Source organism: Canis lupus, chromosome 18 (genome assembly GCF_011100685.1).
Source record: "Canis lupus familiaris isolate Mischka breed German Shepherd chromosome 18, alternate assembly UU_Cfam_GSD_1.0, whole genome shotgun sequence".
NCBI lineage: Eukaryota > Metazoa > Chordata > Mammalia > Carnivora > Canidae > Canis > Canis lupus.
The window spans coordinates 42,879,549-42,904,947 of NC_049239.1; the positions used below are offsets into that span (position 1 = coordinate 42,879,549).

The 25,399-nt window shown below is 40.6% G+C and overlaps 1 long non-coding RNA gene and 1 other non-coding gene across 2 annotated transcripts in view; one reads left to right on the forward strand and one right to left on the reverse strand.

The window, feature by feature from the left end:
- C18H11orf49 overlaps positions 1-25,399 on the reverse strand; it is a 195,808-nt gene that overhangs the window by 43,909 nt on the left and 126,500 nt on the right. The window lies entirely within an intron of this gene.
- LOC111090968 lies at positions 6,862-20,325 on the forward strand. Its single transcript, XR_005373454.1, has 4 exons — positions 6,862-7,158; positions 8,473-8,560; positions 17,438-17,492; positions 19,275-20,325. It is a non-coding gene; the product is annotated as an uncharacterized LOC111090968 (long non-coding RNA).

The following is a 25,399-nucleotide window of genomic DNA, read 5'->3' on the forward strand; positions in this document are numbered from 1 at the left end:
AGGTGGCAGTGGTAGAACAATTTTATCAGTTTTAACAGTTTTTTTTTTTTTTTAATAATTTCTACATCCAATGTGGGGCTTGAACTCACAACCTCAAGATCAAGAGTCACATGCTCTATTGACTGAGGCAGCCAGGTACACCTTCAATTTTACATGAAGTGATCTAGGTAGGTTTCATGGAGAAGGTAACACCTAAGCCAAGATTTGGAGAAGGTTAATAAGTAACCTAGGTAGACATCTAAGGGATGAAGGGAGAACATTTCAAGCAGAGGAAATAGCCACTGCAGAAGCCTTAAGGAGGGTGCATGTCTGTTGGGTAAGGGGAATAGCACAGAAGCCAGTGTAGCCGAAGTCAAGAGAATGAGGAGTAAGAAATGAGATTAGAGAAATACCTGAGGCCAGTTCATATACTGGCCTTTCAGGCCTACAAGTAAGGATTAAACAAGACAGCCATGTTAAACATTTAGAACAGTATATAGCACATAGTAAACATTTATTTTTTATTTTTATTTTTATTTATTTATTTATTTTTTAAATATTTTATTTATTTATTCATGAGGGACACAGAGAGAGAGACACAGAGAGAGAGAGACATAGGCAGAGGGAGAAACAGGCTCCATGCAGGGAGCCCAACGTGGGACTTGATCCCAGGACTCCAGGATCACGCCCTGGACCTGAAGGCAGGCACTAAACCACTAAGCCACCCAGGGATCCCAAACATTTATTTTGTAAAATATTTATTTATTTATTTTAGAGAGAGAGGGAGAGAGAGCACACGTGCATGAGTGGGCAGGAGGGGCAGAGGGAGAGAATCTTTAAGCAAACTCCCTGCTGAACAGGGAGCCCAATGCAGGGCTCATTCTCACAACCCATGATATTATGATCCATGAGATCATGACTTGAGCCAAAATGAAGAGTTGGGTGCTCAACTGACTGAGCCACCCAGGCATCCCTAGCACATAGTAAACATTTAACGGATGGTATCCACATCTGTATTTACATGAATAACTTCTGGTCCCTATGCAGAGCTAGTCTGGAAGGTCAGGCTACAGGGACTATAGCACTTTTTATGTACTTTGGTGGGGTTTTAGAGCGAGTCCTTCAACATTTCCCAAAGCACAGAAATCAAATAAATCAAAGGTGATCCCCAGCAGCAAGTAAAGTTGGTTAATTCTCTGCAGGTGCTTAGAAAACTGAACTAACAGAGACACACAAAGTCAACACGGCATCAATAAAAGATGGAAAGAGTAGGGTGTGGATGGGGTGGGTTTGGCTAAAGGCTGAAACCAACAGAGGAGTCATTAGCAACGTAAGACAAAAAGTAGTGGAGCATGGAAGCGTCACCTACAGCAGTTGAAACACATGTTAATATCAATGAGACCACAAAGTCATGAGAATAATGACTACAAACCACCAGGGAGTAAGCCTGGGAGTCCAGCAACATGAATGCACTTGTATGGGGGGAGAAGACAAATTAAGAGATTCAAGCAAAACTATCCCCTTTCCTGGTGGAGGTTCTTTAATCTTTAATCTCCCTCTCTTGACACTAGGCACTGATCTTGCCCCAACAAGACAAAGGATAACTTCTGAGGAGCTAATACTTCTTGTTTGGGCAAAGGACCTCTGAGGAGATGAGTGCCATATGTCTGTCAGGCTAAAAGGACAAGTTCTCTCAGTCATCTTGTCTCATAGCTGGACAGGTCAAAGCTAAGACATATCTACCCACCCTCCATGGCCCTCCTAACAAAAAGAACTGCAGAGCACCAGAGCTGTGTAGAGGAATGTGGTCTCTTTGGGAACTGGAACCAGGCAAGAATGTAAGGAAGGCTGGACGAAGATAGCCAGACTGGGCTTTAAATTGCTTTAAATTGTTGTGCCAGTTTCTTCTGGCACCTGCCCTACGGAAAGCAACGCCAGGCACTGTCCAGTGGAAATCTGGAAGTGGGCATCCTTTGTGGCCTCGATTATGCCAGCTTGGCAAGGAAGAGTGTGTTACTTGGTCTCTGTGACCCTAACTTAACCGACTCAATAGGAAACAGTTTCCTCTGAGACAGAAGAATGAAAAGCGACTCAATTTATGTGATCTTTGACTCAGTATTTCAATTTACAATTAAAAATATGAAAACCAGGAGAAACCTTGTATTTTTTATTCCATTCCTCAAACTATATTTCTTTTTAAAAAGATTTTATTTATTTATTCATGAAAGACAGAGAGAGAGAGAGAGAGAGAGAGAGAGAGAGAGAGAGAGAGAGAGAGAGGTGGAGACACAGGGAGAGGGAGAAGCAGGCTCCATGCAGGGAGCCTGACGTGGGACTCGATCCCGGGTCTCCAGGATCAGGCCCTGGCCAGAAGGCGGCACTAAACCACTGAGTCACCTGGGCTGCCCAATATGTCTTTTTTTTTTTTTTTTAAAGATTTATTTATTTATTCATGAGACACACAGAGAGAAAGAGGCAGAGATATAGGCAGAGGGAGAAGCAGGCTCCATGCAGGGAGTCCAATGCGGGACTTGATCCCAGAACCCTGGGATCATGCCCTGAGCCAAAGGCAGACGATGCTCAACTGCTGAGCCACCCAGGCGTCCTGTCAAACTATATGTCTGTCTGCCTCTACCATCTCCGGAGAGCAACCACATATTTGGGGAGCTCTTAATGGCTCCATTCTTATCTATTTACTCAGTCAACAAATATATATTTTTTAAGATTTTATTTATTTATTCATGAGAGACACACAGAGAGAGGCAGAAACACAGGCAGAGGGAGAAGCAGGCTCCATGCAGGGAGCCCGATGTGGGACTCAATCCCAGGACTCCAGGATCATACGCCGGGCCAAAGGCAGGTGCCAAACCTGCTGAGCCACCCAGGGATCCCTCAGTCAATAAATATTAAGTGCCAACTGTATTCCAAAGGCAATTCTAGGTTCTATGGGAACAGCAATGGATAAGACAGACAAAAATCCCTATTTTCATGGGCTTACATTCTAGTATGTGTGTGTGGGTAGAGAGGTAGACAGTGAATAGGAACAAATAAAAAATGTAGAAAGCGATAAGAGCAATGACATGCATAACAGAGAGTGGTGTGACATGGAGTGACTGCAAATGGACGTTAGATGGGGTGGTCAAGGATAATCTCTTTCAAAAGCTGCCATTTGAGCTGAGACCTCACTGGAGGAGGAGTCACGCACGCATGCAATCCGGGAAATGCAGATCAGGAGGTGGGACCCGGCAGCGGGAGTGTTTTGCTTGCCACTTGCATATTCTGCACACAAATGCTGTTTCTTTGTCACTGACATGTTACAATCTGCTAAAGAAATTGCTGAGGCCAGGGAAAGGAATAATATTGAGCGAAATGGAATTCCAAGGCGCACTGATTACTGGACACATGTTCTGGCACTGGGGGAGGGTGGGAACAGATGCAGGGACATTGATCCCAGAGTCAAGATAAGGCAGGGGCTGCAGAAACTGCTTTCCCCACCCCATGAGTTACTGCATCTCACTACTATGGTTAATTGGCAGAGCAGTCCGTGTGACTGGGCGCAGGATGTCCAAATCACAGTGCTGTTTCACACAACATCATTTTAAGTCACCAATCGACAGGATTTAGCACTCTGTGTTTGGCAGCAACCAGCAGTGAAGCAGAGAGAATTCCACTGGATTATCCAAAGCATCTGACCCGCAAATGAGGAGCGAGGAGAACATTTTTAAAAAACAACTCCTGAATGGTACGGTGAGCCAATTCGACATTGAACAGAGACACACAAATATCCAGCCACCTCTGAGGCAAAAGGTCAATTTCTTGAGCTTGTCCTTGTCTTCTGCTCTTCAGAATCCAAGTTCTTGATCTATGCTCAGTTCTTCATGTTTCCAGCCAAAGGGGTAGATGTGAAGTAGAGGTGGGCTGTATGGGCTGCTCGAGGCTAATACCTCATGTCTGATTCCAGAGGAGCATTACAGCTGGGGTAGAGGACAGCAGCGCCAGTGGGAGAGGGAGAGGGTGCTGTCAAAAACACAGGCCACGTCTTCGGTACATAAAGTTTTGATGGGTTGGTTTTCAGCTGAAGAAGCTGATATTTGCAGCCAGATCTCGATCTCTGGCAAGCCCACCACAGATCCTAGGTTTGCCATGATGGGATAGGATGCAGGAAAGAAGTGTATTTCCATTTAACAAGAAGTGGATAGTACTCAACTGTCTCTGCCTTATGGATTTCTGAACTTTCTCTAAGTCTCCTACCCAAGTCCCGAGACCCCCCACGCCTCATCCTTCTCTCTTCCAAGCCCTTCTCACACAGCTGTTAGGTAAGATTTACTAGATGGAATGTGTTTGCAAAATCTGTTTTGTTCATTGGAACATGTTTATCTAGAAAGAAAGAAAAAAAACCTGTCCCTTCTCACTATTTACTTTTTGGTGACTGCCTTCTGGGATTTGGAACTGGATAAACAGATGGACTCTGTGGAAGGATTCAGGCGGAACGCCAGGGTGTGTATATAGATCTTGGTCTCAGTGTATATATGGCAAATAGGCCTCACCACACAGCTGTGCTGGTTGTGGAGGGAAGTGAGGGGACAGTATTTTCTGGATGAGAGGACTCCTGTTGCTCCAAGGTGTACCTCCTTGGGGAAACTCTGGGCTGTGGGATGCCAGATGGTTTCTACAGTTCTAACACCAGATATATGACCCCAATTTCATTTTCTGGCCTTTGGCTGCGGTAATTAAGAGGTTTGCCAGATTCAAAGCTATTGTTTATGATGTGTACTGGATTTGTATGAGATAGACATGGGCGCCCGTAACATGCCGAGTGTTGCACTGTCTACAGTGATTAGTGAGCTTTGAGCACCTTTGCAATAGGCTGGCTGCCTCTGTATTGAAGGCATGCCCACAAGGGGTGTGGCTGTGGGGTGTGTGTGTGTGTGTGTGTGTGTGCGCGTGCACACACAGAAGTTGTGGAAGGCCTGAAGTACAATAATTTCCAGGCCACAGGAAAACTATAACTGCCAGAGGGAACAGGGGACAGACATCACTCACGTGACAGCATGCTGCTGCTGAAAGGGGGCTGGGCGGGGTGGTAGAGAAGCAGTTTCCCTCCTAATTTTTTTAACCTATTCCAATATAAATCTCTACTGCAGGGAGTAGTAGTGGAAGAAGCCCATTTTTCATAATTCAATAAATTTCAATTCCAAGGTTTGAAGAAACTTTTCATTACATTTCAGGGGAATCTTCGAAGGGCCAAAAACATCATCCTTTGCTTCACAGAATAGGGTTCAGGTGGATGTTTTCTTCCCTCCTGGCAAAATTCCTTTAAACAGCCATGGAAAAAAAAAAAAAAAGACGACAGTACTGCCCAAACAGAGAATTGGTGCCAAACAGAGCCAACAAAAACAAAAACAAAAACAAAAACAAATTCTCCCAAACCCCAAACAAAAAAACCTCCCTGAGATACAGTGGACTATGTTCATTAGGTTCAGGTAGCTCAAAAGATGAGAACATTTAATAATTAGACTCTAACAGACCAAGGTGCTGTAGGTAATGGGACCTCAAAAAGACAGAACAAAAGATCCTGTTTCTAACAAAGGTTCTGCAGACCTTTATACTACAGTGAGCAATGAGCGTGAGGGATGCTGCCCAGGAAATGAAAGGACTCAATCGTTCCTCTTCAGTGAGCGGAGCCCAGAAGGAGTGTTCCAGGGCGCTCTCACAAACACTCTTTAATAATACCATCCAGAGCCTTTGATTCAAGGAACATGCTGAAGAATAAACAGCCTATTAATCTGAGTTTTCTGGTGTGCCTGAGTATACAAAGCAGCAATGAACTAACCCCTTGGCTCTCGCAAACATCCCAACTGCACACCATCCGCTGCTCCACTGCACAGCTCAGCTCCTCCTCTCCACCACTGCATGCAATTTGTCCCTGGAAAAACTTCAGGGTTTGGGGGCCCGGGTGGTTTCAACTAAGGATGCCCAGGCCAAACCCAGGGTGCAAAGAACTGGAAACAGCGCATCCTTGTTTGGCCATAGCAGCATACCCATGTGACTTCAGGCTCAAGCGAGAACTGTGTAGTGGTGTGACTGGGTGAGGAGACAAAGTCATCAGTCTGCCTTTTTCTGAGCCAAGTTGACAGCCACAGGCCTGGGAAAGGAAGGCCCAGTTTCAATTGCTTCCCAGTCTTGGTTACCTTGGTGGCAGGAAGGGCTCCTGCATGGGTGGCCTTTGGGTGCCATTCTGTGGAAACATTCCTGGGCGTTTAGCCTATGTAAAAATTACCAAGTATGGTCCCTGAGTTTTCAGGGAGGAAAGGAGAAGAAAGATAGTGGCTGTTTCACTCTCTGATCCTTTCACTAGGAGTTGTTCTTTAAATAAACAATCAAGTGTAACTTCTGTGACAACAACAATTTGGGTGAACCATCAGGTTCTCCTTCTGCCTCCAGTGAAATCATAGATAAAGAAGTGGATAGAATGAACTTTAAGTAGTAAGCCACAGTTCAGTTGCTGAAACTGATTGAGGCTAGGATCACAGGCTCAAGTCAACCATAAGAGCCAGGCGCTTCTTTGTGTTACAGTCACTGACCTCATGCAAGGTGTGTGCTTAATCATAAAAGGAACTGGCCTGATGAGGTGGATAATTGGTATCACTGCTAACCAACCAACCAACCAACCAACGAACACCCCCCCCACCACACACAAACGCACGCGCACACACACACACACACACACACTTTTCAAAGCACATATCCCACTGACCCCAAATTTATATACAAAGGAAAACACATCTAGTGAAAGTTTCCTTTCGAAAAATAATTTCAAAGAGGTACTTTGATTTTTGAAAAATTAATTCTAAAATTCTCTGATTCTACTTTCAGAGAACCACTTTGTGTTTGGTCTCTTGAACTGGAGAAGAAAGGGCACACATCTTACAAAAAAGAAGGAAGAGCACAAAAGCTCACACATTTTGCATGAGTCTGAGATGGCACAGAATGCAATGATGAAGAGCATAGGCCCTGCTGTCAGATTGAGGCCTGTCACTTGCTACCATTATGATCTAAGACATGTTACATAAAATCAAGGAGTTTCAACTTCTTCACCTATGAAATGGATTCACACTCATGGGATTAGTTCGAAGATTATACAACGTATCAGAAATGTTTAGTGCAGCCTGGGACACAGTAAGTGCTCAATGGATGACAGCTGTACTTATACTCTTTGAATCTTCTAAAAATAGGCACTCAACATGGCTCTGTGGAGGGACCTGACTGGCAGTTGGCACATGAGCTATACAAAATGGGAGTTTTTCATCTCTTTATGAGGCTGGGCTTAGAAGGTCTCCAGACCTTTCCTCATGCACTGGCAACAAGAGTTTGAGTTCTAGGGGTTACTGATGAAAGGGCAATGAGACATCAAGTCCAAGTACTCTGGGGCCCTCACTTTGGACTTGGGAACTGAAGATTGGCCTGGGGCTTTCCTACCCGAGTCTGGCTTAGCAGATACAGCCTCCTTCCTCTAGGCTTCCACCTGTTGAGACAAACAGATGTAATCTGAACATAAGAGGGGCCTTGCAAGCACAGATCTGGTATCAGACAGCCTTTCTCTGTGGCATTCCTAGGGTTATAAAATGACAAACATTCCAACAGACTGAATCTAACCCTTCTTGCCCTGTAATGGAGGGCCTTAGGAAACCCCTCTTGTGATTAGAGCCATCAGTACCTCCCTCCGAGGCTGTGAGGTGGACTTCATTAATATTGATGAGCTGCAGCTCGTTAACCTCATTTGATGTTTATTTACAACCATTCTTCTCATATGCTAATGAGTGACACTGGGCTCTTCAGATAGAAAGGAGAGAACTGGACCCTCTCTGCCAGCATCTCCCTGGCAAACTCCTGTCCCTTGAAACAGAAGTTTGCACAGAGGGAATGATGCCAAATAGAGGGAATGCAGCAGAGAGGACAAAATGATGTGAAAAGAATGTCTGCAATGTGATGGTGTAGAGAGAAGCCCAGCTGCTGGGGCCACCGTATGTATGACTGAGGTTTGGTTACACCCACCCAGAGGGTAACAAAGAGAAGTTGAAGGGCAGGGATCCGAGGAACCATGAAAGGAGCAATATGTTAGATTTTGGAATTGGGGTGGGAGTGGAGATGATTGGGCCCCATGTGTGTCAGGGGGCTTGAAGGCTTCTCTCTAGCTCATTTCATTTTCTTCTGTGATCTTAAGAAATCAACAAACAGGGGATTGGGGTAGATTTCTGTAAGGCAATTAAATGCCAGAGCAACTAATGCTTAGCAATGCTTGGCTTAGACAAAGACTACTTGCTTGTTGTCCAGAGTGTTACTGGGAAATGGGTAAGCAGGGAGGAAGAATCACTGTTTCTTTTCCCCCTAAGTCATGGTTATATCTATTAAAGAATAGGATGATTAAGCAAAGAGGAGTCAGAGGATGCAAGAGAATATATATATTTTTAAATGGCCATTCTATTGTTTCAGGACTGCTAAGCCTAATGGAACACAGGACCTCTTTCAAATTACATAGCACATATCAAGTCAATTTTGGGTTGTCCCATCCATTCAAAAGGTATGAAAGAAATATATGACATATGAGGGGATGGAGGGAAAAATATTTCAGTTATATAAATACAGCAACATCAAACTTAAAATTTCTTAAATACTTAAATGCCAATTCCCATTGCATTGCTTATCTTCACTGCTTTGCACTTTATATTACTGTTTAGATAATTATTTCCTCCTGCCTGTGGGGTCCACACCCTCTCCTTTCTCCCAATCTGGCTTTTTCAGTGAAGTACTTTGAAGATCATTCCTACCCTTGATGTGCCTTTCTGTAAGGCTAAAGAAGCAGGAGAAAAAAGGAATATCTTACCCTAAAGATTTAACCACATTTATTTAAGTACAAAGTATTGGTTCTAACAGGTAGATTTTATGTTTGAGTTGTTTGTCTGAGATCATTATCCCTTAGGGTATAAATTTCATCTCTTTCAAGTTTTGTATGAATTCCATTGCTGTTGGACTGAAGGAATCAATAGCAATCTGCATTCAACCTGACAATCTCTGGTTCACCTATGTTTAGGGACAAACATGTCTGGAAGAATAATTGACTATAGCAGTATTTCTCAACCTTTTTTTCCCCTACATTTTGCCTTCCCCCTGCTCCCACTCCCCCTCTTTTAGCTTTCATAGGCATTTTTTCCAACTGTCTACCCCTCATGAATTTTACTCTCAAAGAGAGTAAATTGCCCCCTCTGGGGGCAATATTGCTACCATTGAGAATGCATGTTCTAGAGACTTTTTAAAAGTATATCATCTGACTTAATGTGTCTGAGTTTGAACCTAACATTCTCCCGAAGTGAACTATCAAACACAATTACACCTCTGTTCTGATTTTACAAAAAGAAAGAAAGAAAAAAAGGACATTTTTGTGCCTAACAGTGATAGTTCTTCCAAAGAAGAGATCAAAATCCCTTTTTTCCCCCTTCACACTGGACTTGATCTATCCACAGAATAAATGGCTTACTTTTTGGCAGCGTATTAGCTTTTTACAATAGTTCTATTTGAGTGTGGGAAGAGGCAATAGATTGTCAGGTCCCTTAGGGACCCCCAAATAGTTCACTCTTCTAAAAGTCAACAATATATTCCCTTGTAAGAGTAGAATTAAGTTCATTATCTCATTAAGTTTCTCCCAAACTCCAGAGGAAGATAGTGACTGGTATTGCTATTTCCCTTTTACAAGCAGAGAAATGATGACATAAGCAATTAAGTAGCTTAATTTAGGTCACAGGGATTGCAGTTTCTTCATGTAAACATCTTAGTTGTCAAGTAATATTACTCTGAGGATTCCTAGACCCTATGTATGTCTTCTGGTTCCTACTTTCTAGGATCATGGTGCTCTGCTAGAGAAATGTTCATAAAGGTTGTTCTACCTCTGCCAGCCACTTTACTCCTTCTAACAGCAAAAAAGCAAAAGAAGGTGTAAAGAGATAAGAATTGACTAATGGGGAGAACTGAAGTGACCTTAGACTATTGTCCTAAAGGTTACTGTTTCACAAGTAAATGGCTTAAGGTGGCATAGAACACCGCATAGGTAGGTACACACATTTTTATCTTTTCTAAGATGAATACCACCATCTTTGCAGGGTTCAAATGAGATGTATTAAACCATGATGCACTCCTCACAAGCTGCAAAGACCCAAATCAAGACCTCCCACAAGTAGTCTTCAAGGAACATGAGAAGTTCACATTTTATTTAGCAGTCATGGAAACTGACCACATCTTAGAACTATCTATACTTAAAACTCACCATAAGTGAGTTGGAATTAGCGGCTGGCAAACCAAATAAAAAATACTATCTACAGGGCTCTCCTCTGTAAACTGGCTTCAGGCTCATTTAATTCTCCCAATTAAATCAGTGTTAAAATTACCTCAGAACAAAATAAATGTATTTGTTCTAAGGAGTAAGAGACTTTAAGAGATAACTTGTCTATCATGCCTTCAATAGATCTGTACATAATCCATTCCTCATAACCAGACTCTATTCTACTAAAACCGAGACAAAGAACTTCAGAGAAGGGTATTCTGTTATAGTGCTTAGGAACCCAGTCTGACATTAAGTAACATCATCTCTAATAAATTCGCCCTCATGTGTGACCTCAGTCCTTCACCCTGTGATAGAAGTTAGTTTCCTTTTTGTTTGAAGAGATGGAAATGACCTAATTAAGGGTTAAGGGCTTTAACTTTAATTCAGAATGCACAGAGCCAAAAGATACACCCTAGATCAACACAAACACATCAAGGCAAAGATCAAAGTATATGCATTTAGCTCAACTGGCTTCTGATACAGCAATGTTATGCTAGTGTTTTTTTGCTGTAAGCCAGGAACAAAATTGAGAACAAATTTACTTGAGAGATGGCAAAAGAAGCAAACATACAACACTTCAGTTTGTCTCAAAGAAAATGAAGCTTGGACTAAAATAGAAACTAGAAGTTACAAGGTGTGAAATCTAAAGATCGACTCTTGTGTTACAGAAGAGGCATTTAAATGAAAACCATTTCCTACTGGATGCCATAAATCAGGAACAAATGGGGGAGTGGGGCAACTCCTTTAGAACCTTGGACATCACAGCAAAGGAACTAAACTGAAAATACTCCAGCTGAAAGAAGAAGAAAGAAGAAAGAAGAAAGAAGAAAGAAGAAAGAAAGAAAGAAAGAAAGAAAGAAAGAAAGAAAGAAAGAAAGAAAGAAAGAAAGAAAGAAAGAAAGAAAGAAAGAAAGAAAATAAATACTCCAGCTTGGGAGAGGTGAGCAGAGAGAGAGCTCCACCCAAACCACTGTTCACATTGGTTGCAGCAGCTGTCAATGAACTGGAAAGGGCAGTGAGCAGAAATGAGCATGACCATGCTCCGATCTTGATTTGTTAATGTCAGCAGCATTTGTCTCTCTTGTTCTACCAACATAACTAGTTAAAGAAACAATCCTAGATTCAGGAAAAGGCTAATCTTTTTCATTGGCAGGTGACCAAAGAAAACACATTCTCCAATGAGCAGTATAAAGCAATAAAAACAAGACTGTACTTATCAGACATTTTTATCTGAAGTGTTCAAAACATTTGCCAATATTATACCCAGTTCCCACTTCCCCTTCACCACTTTCCCCCCAGCTGTGGAAGGAAAAGCAAGCTTTTCATAGGAAGGATGTCTCCTTTGCACATTGATGTAAGTCTGAATACAACTTTAGGAAAAGAACCTCCCAAAGAGGGTGTGGGTGGGGATTCTCCAGGGAGCCAGATCCTCCAAGCACCCCGGTAAAAGCTTTGCTCCACCACTTCAAAGGCAGTGTGGTAAAGTTCCTCTTGGCAACAATAGATGCTGCCAGGAAGAGCAATTCTTCATTTGGGCCAGGGCCCAAAAGGGAGAATTCAGAAGGAAAAGTAAGAAGGCATTTTCCCATCCAGATATAAGTAAGGAAACAGACCCACTGATTCACTAATTCTTTTTTCTAGAGATGGTATTATTATCCTGGTTTTAATGCTTAATGAACAATAGTGTGAAGAGCTGTTTAAGATAATTTGCTCAAAGTTACAAAGTAGATCTGTGACACAGAATGGCATAGACTCCAGGAGTCAGCTTCAAACAATGATAGATTTAAGTTATCAGAAGAGCCCTCAGAGGTTTGAAAAATAGAAGTGAGAAGACTTTTTTCTTTTAATGGAGAATAGTAATGAGTAGAAAGATATCCTAGATAAATATATACAGCACAGGGCAGCCTGGGTGGCTCAGCAGTTTAGTGCTGTCTTTGGCCCAGGGCATGATCCTAGAGACCTGGGATTGAGTCCCACATCAGGCTCCCTGCATGGAGCCTGCTTCTCCCTCTGCCTGTGTTTCTGCCTCTCTCTCTCTCTCTGTCTCTTATGAATAAATAAATAAAATCTTTAAAATATATATATATACACAACACAGTAGTCCAACCTCAGGGGAATAATAGATAAAAAAAACCAGTATTATAATGCAAGGTTTAAGTAAACAACAGGTAGTACTATTTGTTCCAAAGTTTTGCACAACACATATAATTAGGTGCTGACATACTATATTACTGATGGGTCAGACATACTGTCAGTCAGTGAAAGTGGTGAGTAGGTTACAGATAGTTGCCCTTAAAAGTTTCAGAAATATAGAGAAAACAATCATTTCCTTTGCTCCATATTCCAAGTGGCAAGTCTTTCCTGGGCACAGATATCTGAAGTCCCACAGTAGACAAGATGCAGAGACATTTTCCCCAGAGTAATATGCTGGGCACTAAAGAAGTTCCTTGCTTCATTGGACATCTAGAAGAAGCCGAAAGGGACTCAGTCAAGTATTAAATCTTGTTGATAAGATGATTTGAAATTTCAAATTTAAAAAAAAAAGAAATTTCAAATTTGCAATGGCTTGAGGTAGAGCCTTTAATAAAAAGACACTAGAAAAAAAAAAAAGACACTAGAAAGTCCTAATTCTTCTTTAACTTTGGAACTATTTTTAATAGTAATCTCCTTATTTTTTTTCTGCTGGGCCTTGGTACTCCAGAATATCAAGCTCAGAATGATATAATTGAGAAGGGATTTTCAAAAAGATGCTTTTTAAAATTTTTTATTTTTTTCAAAAAGATGCTTATTAATTTTTATGAGATAAATCTAGTAAATCTGAATGTGACCTTGGCTCATCATATCAAGGTACCCAATTAATGTTTGCCTCCCTTCACCCAAATTCATGCCTCCAGGCAAGAAAACAATTAAACTTTCATTAAAAATCAATTATCGGACAGCCTGGGTGGCTCAGTGGTTTAGCACCACCTTTGGCCCAGGGTCCTGGAGACCTGGGATGGAGTCCCAAGTCGGGCTCCCTGCATGGAGCCTACTTCTTCCTCTGCCTGTGTCTCTGCCTCTCTCTCTGTGTTTCTCATGAATAAATAAATAAAATATTTAAAAAAATCAATTATCTTTCCAATTTTATGAGGTACCTAGAATAGGTCAATTCATATAAAGAGAAAATAGAATAGAAGTTACCAGGGGCTAGGGGTGTGGTAGGGAGAAATAGAGGTTATTGTTTAATAGATATAGAGTTTCACTTTGGGATGATGAAGATGTTCTGGAAATGGATAGTGGTGAGGGTTGCACAATATTATGAATGTACTTAATGTCACTGAATCATCCATTTATCAGTGATTAAAAAGGTAAATTTATTATGTATGTTTTACCACAATTTTAAAAAAGATCTGTCTTGTTTTAAAAAATATCCAAATAAAGGCTCTCCAATCATTCCTTTATAATAATGTGGTCTAGAAATTTCCCCAAGTTTATCTGTTCATCAGAATCACTTGAGGTACTTATTAAAGTTATAGATTCCTTTGCCACACCCCAGACTGGCTATTTGGGAATTACTGGATCCTAAGATAGGCTCATGAAGGCATGGTTGGACACTGTCTGTACTGGGATAGAGTGGTGCCATTTCAAGAAGCTTACTAACCCTTAGATTTTTTCCCTATGTTTTCTTGTTTTTGCTTTTTTTTCAAGTTTTTTTAATTTTAGTAAAATACATAAAACAAAAAATTTAACCATCTTAACCATTTTTAGGCATACAGTTCAGTGGTATTAGGTACATTCTCATTGTCATGCAACCTTCACCACCTCCATCTCCAGAACTCTTTTCATCTTGCCAAACTGAAACTCTTTACCCATTAAACAATAACCTCCCATTCCCACTTTGATCCTGGTAACACCATTCTCCTTTCTGTCTTCATGATTATGGCTACTCTAAGTACCTTGTACAATTGGAATTATATAGTATTTCTCTGTTTATTGGCTTATTTCACTTAGTATGATGTCCTCAGGGTTCATCCATGTTGTAGCATGTCATAATTTCCTTTGTTTTAATGCTGAATAAAATCCCATTGTATGTATATACCACAGTTTGCTTATCCACTGATGCCCTGATAGATACTTGGTTGCTTCCATGTTTTAGCTGCTATGAACATGGATATACAAGTATCTCTCTGAGACTCTGCTTTTAGTTCTTTTGAATATATACCCAGAAGTGGAATTGCTGGCTTATCACTTGGTAATTCTATTTTTAGTTTTTTGAGGAACAACCATACTCTCTTCCATAATATCTGTATGATTTTACAATTCTCCAATGTACATAGGGTTCTAGTTTATTTATTTTTATTTTTTTAAAGATTTTATTTATTTATTCATGAGAGAGAGAGAGAGAGAGAGAGAGGCAGAGACACAGGCAGAGGGAGAAGCAGGCTCCACGCAGGAAGCCTGACGTGGGACTCGATCCCAGGACTCCAGGATCATGCCCTGGGTCAAAGGCAGGTGCTAAACCATTGAGCCACCCAGGGATCCTCGGTTCCAGTTTATCCACATCCTTGGTGACACTTATTATTTTCTGTTGTTGTTGTTGTTGTTAATAGTTGTTGGGCGGCCCTGGTGGCTCAGCGGTTTAGCGCCACCTTCAGCCCAGGGCATGGTCCTGGAGACCTGGGATCAGTCCTGCGTCAGGCTCCCTGCGTGGAGCCTGCTTCTCCCTCTGCCTGTGTCTCTGCCTCTCTCTCTCTCTCTCTCTCTCTCATGAATAAATAAATAAAATCTTAAAAAAATAGTTGTTGTTAATGGTAGTCATCAGAATGGGTTTGAAGTGGTATCTCATTGTAGTTTGGGTTTGCATTTCCCTAACAATTAGTGATGTTAAGCATTTTTTCATTGCATCCTTTCATTTCATTCATGACTGACTGGTGATTTGTACATTTTCTTAGGAGAAATGTCTGTTCAAGTTCTTTGCTCATTTTTTAACTGATTTAATTGTTTTCAGATTTAATTCACCTAGAAAAGGGTCTGGTTTGAATCTCCAGTATAGAAGGCATTTTTGAGAGATAGCATGTTATTGTTCAATTACAGTTCAATAGTTATTAAGAGTACCAAACATTGGGCTAGACATTAGGATTACAAAATTCAGTAAGGCATGGTTTCTGTGCCAAAATAACTTAAAGTCTAACTGAGAAGACAAACAACTGATTTCAAAACATGTTGATAAACGTAATGACAGGGAGTTTAGAACACACAGGACAAAGTTTAGCCCACTTGGTAGGCTGAGATAGAGGGATGCTGAGGGAAGGTGTTCTAGAGAAGGTGCTACCTGAAACGAGTACTGGAGTGGGGGTTTATCCAAGTGAAAAGATGGCATAGTAGTGCTACAGACAGAGGCTAAACAAAGGCATCCTGATGGGAAATAACATGTGAGATGAGGGGAACTACCAGTTGAGTGCAGTAAAACTGAAGAGTAAATTTCAAGGCAAGGGGTTGCTAGAAATGAGGTTGAAGAGGGAGGCAGAGATCAGGTCATGAAAAGCCTTATGTGCTTCATTCTATAGATGGTTTTAAGTAAAAGAAGAACAGCAGCACAGTTAGATTTTCTTTGTATAGAAATCACTTGACTCCAAAGCAACAAAATGGATAGGTGAGATTGTAAATGTTCAAGTAAGACCTGGGGTAATGATAATGGGAATCAAAGGGAAAGGTCAGGGATCCAAGAACTATTTTGAAGGTACGATCAGTGGGACTTGTCAGCTGACTGCATGGGAAGGGGGAGAGAAAAGGAGACTAGAATGAAAAGAGTATAGCTCTGGGAACTGATATGGGGAACCCTGGAGGAGAGGCAGATTCAAGGGTGAGGATGAGGAGTTCTCTTTCTGACGTGTTGAAATGAGGTAATTGTCAGACACATAAGTAGAGATGTAGAAGCCTGATAGGACCTTGGATGTATGTATTTAGGGCTAGAAATATAGACTTGGAAGTCATTTGCCTAATGTAGTGGGAAAAGTAAAAAGAGGTAAGACTGCTCAGTAACTATATGTAGTGAGAAAGTAATTAGCCAAGTATGGAATCTGGGAAATTCCAACATTTAAGCTGAGGAACAAGGAACAATGGGAAGGATTGGTCAGAGAAGGAGGAAGGAAGTGGTAGTGGAAAGGGTATAACTTTGAAGCTAAATAGTACCAGTTTTAGAATTTCTTCTCCACTACTTATTCTATGTTCTTGAACAAATTAGTTGTAAGCCTCAGTTTTCCTGTCTATTATACAGGAATAATATAGTAGCCCCCCTCTTATCTACATGGGATACACTGCAGGACCCCCAGTGGATGCCTGAAACCAGGGATACTATTGAACTTCTATATATGGCTTTTCCTATATATACATATCTATGGTAAAGTTTATAAATTAGGACAGTAAGAGATCAACAATTAATAATAAAATAGAACAATTATGACAATAAACTGTAACAAAAGTTAGGTAAAAGTGGTATCTTTCTCAAAATATCTTCTTGTACTGTATTCACTCTTCTTTTTGTCATGATGCGAGATGATAAAATGCCTATATGGTAAGATAAGAAAATGCGATGAAGTGAGGTAAACAACAAAGACATTGTGATATAGCGTCAGGCTACTATTGACCTTCTGACTATCTGTTAGATGGAGGATCCTCTGTTTTTGGATCCCTGTTGATTGTGGGTTACTGAAACTGTGGAAAGCAAAACCACACCTAACAAGGCACTACTGTAACACCTCGCAGATTATGATGAGGATTAAGTGTGATACTGTATGAACTATAACTTTAAAAAGTGCCTTTCACAATGACTACCTCACTGAAGGCGCACAATAAATGTTATTTCCTTTTTTTGTTAGTCTGGCCCTTTTATGTTTCTTTTCCTGTAAGTAACAGGAAGTAGGGTATCCTTAGTTGTTATGCAGTTTTTAGCTTAACCAAGGGTCAAATTGGAGACAGCTTGGTCTCTGCCAATCTACAGTTACTCTAAACTGAAGCCACAAAGATGCCAAAAATTCAGGTTTGTAATAGTACTCTTGATGTCCATATAACTACTGTTCTTCTGTGTTATTTCTGTTTTTCCAGGACACTCAGGAGCTGCTCTGCAATGAAAAAAGTGAACAAATAACATCTGAAACAGGTTAGGAATTCATAATTGTTAGAGGTGACACCAGGTTTACTTTTGGCTCAAGGAAGATACAGGAGTTTTGTATTTGGCAGGTGGTAAAAAGGTGTTAGAATGTTCCAAAACACTAAAATTAGAAAAGAAAAAATTCTTCAGATTCAAAGATTAGTAGAGTTTATTTGTTTATTCTTTTTTAAAAATTTTTATTGGAAGCTAAATCATGTATTACATCACCCTGGAAGGCCTGTTTTTAATGATCTGTAAGCCTCAATGAAGCAAGTATCATTTAAGGCTTTGAAGGGAGAGAGAAAAGGGTGTTTCAAGTCCCTCAAACAATTTACTGCTCCAGTATTTCTAATAATCATGTGAGTATTTTTCCTTTTGACTGGAGAGCAAAGGAAAACAGAAACCTGTGGAAATTGGAGTTGGACAAGAGAACAAAGTTCATAGATAAAAAAAGGACTCAGCCCTTACAGCCTTTAAAAAAATGATCCACCGTAGTCCCTTTTGTTCCCCTTTAGTGATCTTTTAGTGTCACAAAAGGCTCTTTGGGCTGATCTAAACAATCATGGGAAAGTTCTTTCAGGAAAAAGATACAATGATTACTGTACTTTGTCATGGTCATGCCCATTGGTGGGCCACTTCCCCTCAGAGATGTATTTCTCTAATTAGAGTGAGGAGCTGAAAACAAGCAATTTTTATTTATTTTTATTTTTTAAGATTGTATTTATTCATGAAAGACACAGAGAGAGAGAGGCAGAGACACAGGCAGAGGCAGAAGCAGGCTCCCCACAAGGAGCCTGATGTGGGACTTGATCCTGAATCCTGGGATCACACCCTGAGCCTAAGGCAGATGCTCAACCGCTGAGCCACCCAGGCGTCCCAAAAACAAGCAGTTTTTTTTTTTAAGATTTTATTTGTTTATTAATGAGAGACACAAAGAGAGAGAGAGAGAGAGAGAGAGAGGCAGAGACAGAGGCAGAGGAAAAGAGAGAGAGAGAGAGAGAGAGAGAGAGAGGCAGAGACAGAGGCAGAGGCAGGGGAAGAAGCAGGCTCCATGCAGGAGCCTGAGGTGGGACTCGATTCCAGGTCTCCAGGATCAGGCCCTGGACTGAAGGTGGCGCTAAACTGCTGAGCCACCCGGGCTGACCAAACAAGCAGTTTTTAAGTCAATAATGCAATTAAAATATTTCCAAATAACACAATAGTTTTATTTCTGTGACAATTACCTTCCTTCATTCCAAAGTGAAACTATCTTTCTACTATTAGTGTACGGCTAAAAAATATAACCTTCAGGAATCTATAAAATAGTGACCGACATAGAGTAGGCACTCAATAAATACTTGCTGAATGAAAGAATGAATACATAGAGCAGAACATACATCTTCTCTTTATGGCCTCTGTTCTTTTTGTATTAATGTAAGGCTAATTTAGCTTCTTGAGAGTCACATCATCCTGTTGCTAAAGACTCAATTCAGTGGTGCCTGGGTGGCTCAGTCAGTTAAGCATCTGCCTTTGGTTCAGGTCATGATCTCAGGGTCCTGGGATGGAGCCCCAGCCCCCCAGCCCTGCTCAGCGGGGAGTCTGCTTCTTCTTTTCCCTCTGCCCCTCCCCCTGCTTGTGCACACTGTCTCTCAAATAAATAAATAAAATCTTAAAAAAAGGACTCAATTCAAGTCTCTTGTAGTCTTATTATTAAGGTGCATGTTATCATGGCTCTTTTGCTTGGCCAATTTTTTCAACTGGGTGTTTAAAAAAATTTTTAAATACTTATTATTTTATATTTTCCCATTTTAGTTGTAAAAATGAGCCTGTTGCTCAAGCCCAGAACATGTCTAACTGGAACACAGAGGTAAGAGTTACACACAAACAACAACAGATTAGCTTCTCAGTCCCCTTGGCATCCTCTAAATCATCTTGCATGACATTCATTATACTTGTGTCACTTATTCATTCACTCATTTATTTATTCAACAAATATTTACTAAGTCTTAATATGTGTCAGGCACCATTCTCAATGCTGAGGACATAGCAACGAACAAAAGGGACCCAAATCCCTGCCCCTGTGGTGTTTACATGTGCAGGGAAGGTCAGGCAAAACAAGAAAAACATGTCACGACAAACAAAATAGTAGAGGACTTATTCTAGATTACAAGAAACTAAAGAGATGTTACCAAGTACAATGTGTAAACTTTGATTCTATCCTGGATCAGAAAACAAACAGCTAAATATATTTGAGAACAGTTGGGGAAATTATAATTTGCACTGGATGTCAGATGATGTTATGGAATTGTTTTTCTTTTCTTTTTTTTTTAGAGGTGGGGAGGGGCAGAGGGAGATGGAGAGAGAATCTTAAGCAGGCTCCACATCCAGGTTGATATCATGACCTGAGCCAAAATCAAGAGTCAGACGCTTAACTGACTTGAGCCACCCAGGCGTCTCTGTCATTCATTTTCCTAAATGTGATAACATCGGGGTTGTGCAGGATACTAAGAGATTGCCCTTACTCCTAGAAGTATGTCAAGGTAAGGTGTCAGGGTTCCTGTAACTTAGTTTCAAATGATCAATCTATCAATTATCTATCATGCACAAACAACAAAATGTTAGCATTTGGTGAATCCAGGTAAAGGGCAAATGGGTGCCTTTATAATACTCTCATAACTTTCTTGTAGGTTTGAAATTTTTTATAATGAGGACTGGTGGGAGTAGGGGAAACCTACAGCATTTCTATTCAGAGATGTGAATCATGATTAACTGATTTATATGCTGAGTGAAATAAGTCAATCGGAGAAGGACAAACATTATATGGTCTCATTCATTTGGGGAATATAAAGAATAGTGAAAGGGAATAAAGGGGAAAGGAGAAAAAGTAAGTGGGAAATATCAGAAAGGGAGACAGAACATGAAAGACTCCTAACTCTGGGAAACGAACTAGGGGTGGTAGAAGGGGAGGTGGGCGGGGGGTGGGATGACTGGGTGGTGGGCACTGAGGTGGACACTTGACGGGATGAGCACTGGGTGTTATTCTGTATATTGGCAAATTGAACACCAATAAAAAATAAATTTATTTAAAAAAATGATTAACTGATTTGACTCTTATTCTTCGACATTTTTCTGAAAGTGTGTTGATCCCTCATCTTGAAAGATTTCCTTTCATTATTATACCTAGTAATACTTTCCCTTTTCCTTTGCAGCCATAGGAAAGGCTGGGATATGGAATAGCCACAGGATATTCTCTCACAATATCTCTTTGCTATGACTTTGTTAAATTAACATTTATTAAGTGGAGCACAGGATGCCAGATGGTGAGTCTTGGTTCAACAGCAGACCACAAGAGAAACTGAAATAGATATGTTTATTTATTTCCAACAGATCCTGGAAGAAGCACAAAGCACTAGGGGCCACGTGGGGAGGTCAAGGCAGGGTGCAGAGAGAGAGAGAGTGACCGGGCCTGGGACAACATGCCTTTATCAGGGTCTGTGTGTGGAGTGCTTTCAGGTTTCCAGGCTAAGGCTGGATTGGTCAATTCAAACCAAAAGAGTGAGGCTTTAGGGGCACCTGGGTGGCTTAGTCAATTAAGTGTCTCGGAGTCCTGGGATTGAGCCCTGCTTCTCCCTCTCCCTGCCACTCCCCCTACTTGTGCTCTCTCTCTCAAATAAATAATTTTTTTTTTTTTTTTAAAGAGTAAGGCTTGGGATCCCTGGGTGGCTCAGCGGTTTAGCGTCTGCCTTTGGCTCAGGGTGTGGTCCTGGAGTCCTGGGGGATCAAGTCCCAAATCGGGCTCCCTGCATGGAGCCTGCTTCTCCCTCTGCCTGTGTCTCTGCCTCTCTCTCTCTCTCTGTGTCTCTCATGAATAAATAAATAAAATGTTTTAAAAAAAATAATAAAGAGTAAGGCTTTAGTGAGCTCCACAGGGGTCTTTTTAAGAGGTGCACAAGGGGTAGGCCCTGGGTGGTAGGGGAGACTGCTGATCACAAGGGTTGTTAGGGAAGTCTTATTAGGAACTCAATTGCAAGCTTGTGACCCTGCCAACTGTTATCTAGAGCATTCACTTGCATGAGGGGACTAGTGTCAGTTTAAAGTCCCTGCAGACCAAATAAAATGGATGCTGAGGCAGCAATAGCATGTGGTAACTTAGCTCAATTCTCTACACTCTTCTTTCAATTTGATCTGAAATAGTGCTTTTACATATATGTTATTCTCACACTTTATACTTGACTTCAGGAAAATAACAAATAATTACAGTGCAGGAAAGATACAAGAACAAAGTATTTAGCAAATTATCCATGAAGCCAGTAATATGGGGTATATATTAGATTCCTATGGTTGCTGTAACAAATTACCACAAACTTAGTGGCTTATTCTCCTAACAGTTCTGGAGGCCATAAATCTAACATGTGTCTTACAGGGCTAACCAAGGTGTCAGCAGGGCTGGTTCTTTCTGGAGGTTCCAGGGGAGATTGTTTCTTTGTTTTTTTTTTTTTTTTCATTTTCTAGAGACCATCTTAATTTCTCAGCTCATGGTCCTTTCTTCCCACGCTTTTGGCTTTCAGACTGCTTTTTTCCTCTTCTGTCATCAAACCTTCTCTGCCTCCTACAAGGACCCTTGTGATTATATTATCCAGGATAATGTCTCCCATCTTAAGATTCTTAACTTAGCCTTATCTGCAAAGTTCTTCTTGTCATATAAAATGACATTCACAGGTTCCAGGGATTAGGACCTGAATATCTTTGGGGGACATTATTCGGCTTACCACAGGGTGAGAGAAAAACAAAGGGTCATATAAACAATAAGATATAAAGGAGAGGATCCTCACTTATTCTTTGAAAATATATTAGAAGGTACACTATGATTCCTCCTTAGAAAGGGTATTCCCATCACCATAAACACTTAGACTAAGATAATAAAGCTGGATGAAGGTTCTCAGACCTCATTTTCCTTTTGGGCTCTACTACTTACTATTTAAACAATGTCAGGCAAATTATTTATCTGCTATGCTTCAATTTCCTTGTCTTTAAACCGGAGATAATATTTACTCAAATGGTGGTCAAGAAGATTCAATACTATAATGGATGAAAAGATTTAACACAGTTCCTGATACATTTAAATGATGGTTGTTATTATAAATTATTTTATTATTCACAGGATGTACCACCATTGTGATGCTAAATCAGTACACAGCATTTTTAAAAAAATTTTTTTAATTTTTATTTATTCATGATAGTCATACACACACACAGAGAGGCAGAGACACAGGCAGAGGGAGAAGCAGGCTCCATGCACCGGGAGCCCAATGTGGGATTCGATCCTGGGTCTCCAGGATGGTGCCCTGGGCCAAAGGCAGGCGCTAAACCGCTGCGCCACCCAGGGTTCCCAGTACACAGCATTTCCAGAGGGCTCTAGTGATTCACTTCTTCTATGTGCATTCTATATAAGATAATAAGTAAAGCTTACTCAATTGTCATTTTTTTCCAACTTTATGCATATTTGTTGGAAGTATCTCTAAACTGAATCACAAACTTCCTTGTCTTACCAATAAGATAATAGTGAACAGAGTTACCATTTGCTTAATCATTCTAACCTTATGAATATGGCTTATTGTTCTGGAGCATAATAGAAAGATATCCTCAAAAAAGCAAAAAGATTAATAAAATGATTTATTTGTCTCCTACATGGTAAATGACCTTAAAATACTGTTTTTAATATAGATTTTCTCTTCACTATTTGGCTTTCTAGTGATTCTCTTTTCTGATAACATTTATCATGACTGTGGGTGTGTGTCTGTGATATTGTGATTTATAAAAAATATATTTTGGGGATGACCAAAATATATTTCTCATTTATTTAGGCACAGTTCCTACCTCACAGCTCCCCAAGCCCCTGGAATTTCCTAAGTGTTGAGACTGGTAAAATTGTCTTTTGTTTGTGAACGAGGTGACTTCTGGAAGCACATAAGGATGTGGCTGCCAGAACCAATCTTGTGATTAGAGGGTGGAACTTTCAGCCCCATCTCCTTACTGCCAGGGCAGGAAAAGGGCCTGGAGATGGAGTTTAATTACTAAAAGCCAACAATTTAATCAACCATGCCTATGTTGATGAAGCCTTCATAGAAACCCAAAAGAATGGGGTTCTGAGAGCTTCTGGGTTGGTGAACACATGGAGATTTGGGAAGAGTGATGCAGCTGGATAGAGCATGGAAGCCCTGTGCCCTTTACCCATACCTTGCCTTCTGTATCTCTTCCATCAGGCTATTCCTGAATTATATCCTTTTATAATAAACTGGTAGTCTATTAAATAAAATGCTTCTCTGAGTTCTGTGAGCTGCCCTAGCAAATTACTCAAACCTGGGGAGAAAGTACTGAGAACTTTGGATTTATAGTTAATTGGTCAGAAGTACAGGCAACAACCAGGGCTTGCTACTGGTAAAGTAGGGCAGTGGCGGGGCCAGGTTGGGAGGATGTGGGGCAAGCTTTTAGGCCAGAACCCTTATTCTGTGGAATCAGATGCTGTCTCCAGGTTGATGGTATCAGAATTGAGCTGAATTAAGTTGAATTCTTAGACACCCTGCTGGTGTCTAAGAATTGCTTGGTGTTCTGTGGGAAGCCATGCTGCTATGTGGGCTAAGGCTAACAATACTTTAGACCACTCTCACTACTTTTTTAAATCTGCAATTGATAACCTGATCTGTATTTGAAGTTTATGCATTTATAAGAGGCTCCCTGTGAAACTCTTAGGAGACTTCCTGCCTTGCCTACAAAGACACATATAAATTCTGTACACACTGGCTCTTCAGGGACTGTTTTTTACTTACTTTCAAATTAGTGGCTTTGTTTTGAACACCTTAGAAATTTGACTGCTATGTTGGTAAGATATTAAAGAGAGTTCAACCATGTCTGACACTACCCTGAGGATCTAATGTTCAATGCAAATCAAAACACTAGAAAATTAATAAGTTTAAGGTATGACAATATCTTCTATTTAATGATCTTATCAAAGTGCCCCATTAAATTACTCTGTCCATTTGGATTTGGAGTTTTTATGTTTTTGTTTACAATGAACATCAGACAATCCATGAGGCTAATGATGGACATTCTATACCCGTATGTACACAAATGTATACATAAACAAAGGAAATCCAGATTACCCAGTGATTTAGCCTTATTAATTCTTGTTTCTACATTTTTACTCACAACATTAACTCTCCTCCTTAATTGAGCCCTTTGTTGATAAAATACTTTTTTGTTTGTTGGTTTATTTCTCCCCATAATTGCTCCTTGGCCTCAGGGAAGGCATGTGAAGAGCAAATCTTATCTTTGCTGTAAACTGTGGCCTCTTTGTTTTAGCTGTGGCCCATTCTTAAATGGAAAGGATAACAGGATACCCAGAAAGACAAGCTGGTATATTACACAATTAAGATTCAATGAATTCTCAGATGAGCCATATCTACATTTAAGTATAAAATCCTTAATAAAACCAAACAAGAGGCGCCTGGGTGGCTCAGTGGTTGAACGTGTGCCTTTGGCTCAGGTGATGATCCCCGGGTCCTGGGACTGAGTCCCGCATCAGGCTCCCTGCAGGGATCCTGCTTCTCCCTCTGCCTATGTCTCTGCCTCTCTCTCTGTGTCTCTCATGAATAAATAATATCTTTAAAGAAACAAAAACAAAAAAAACAAACAAAATCAATTTTTGGATTAACTGTCATTGAAATTATCCATGTCACTGGTATTTTGCAGGTTTACTATGCATTTTAGGTACACCCATTAAGTGTTATTAAAATGCATGTTTATTAGTACTGCTCTTAATGAGACATAGTCCATTCATTTTAATTTACAAAACATGTAATGAATTATAGTGGTAGAGAGTGCTTCTTTCTCTATATTTTCCAAGAATCTGAAAAATCAAGAGGTTTTCTTGTTCTGTC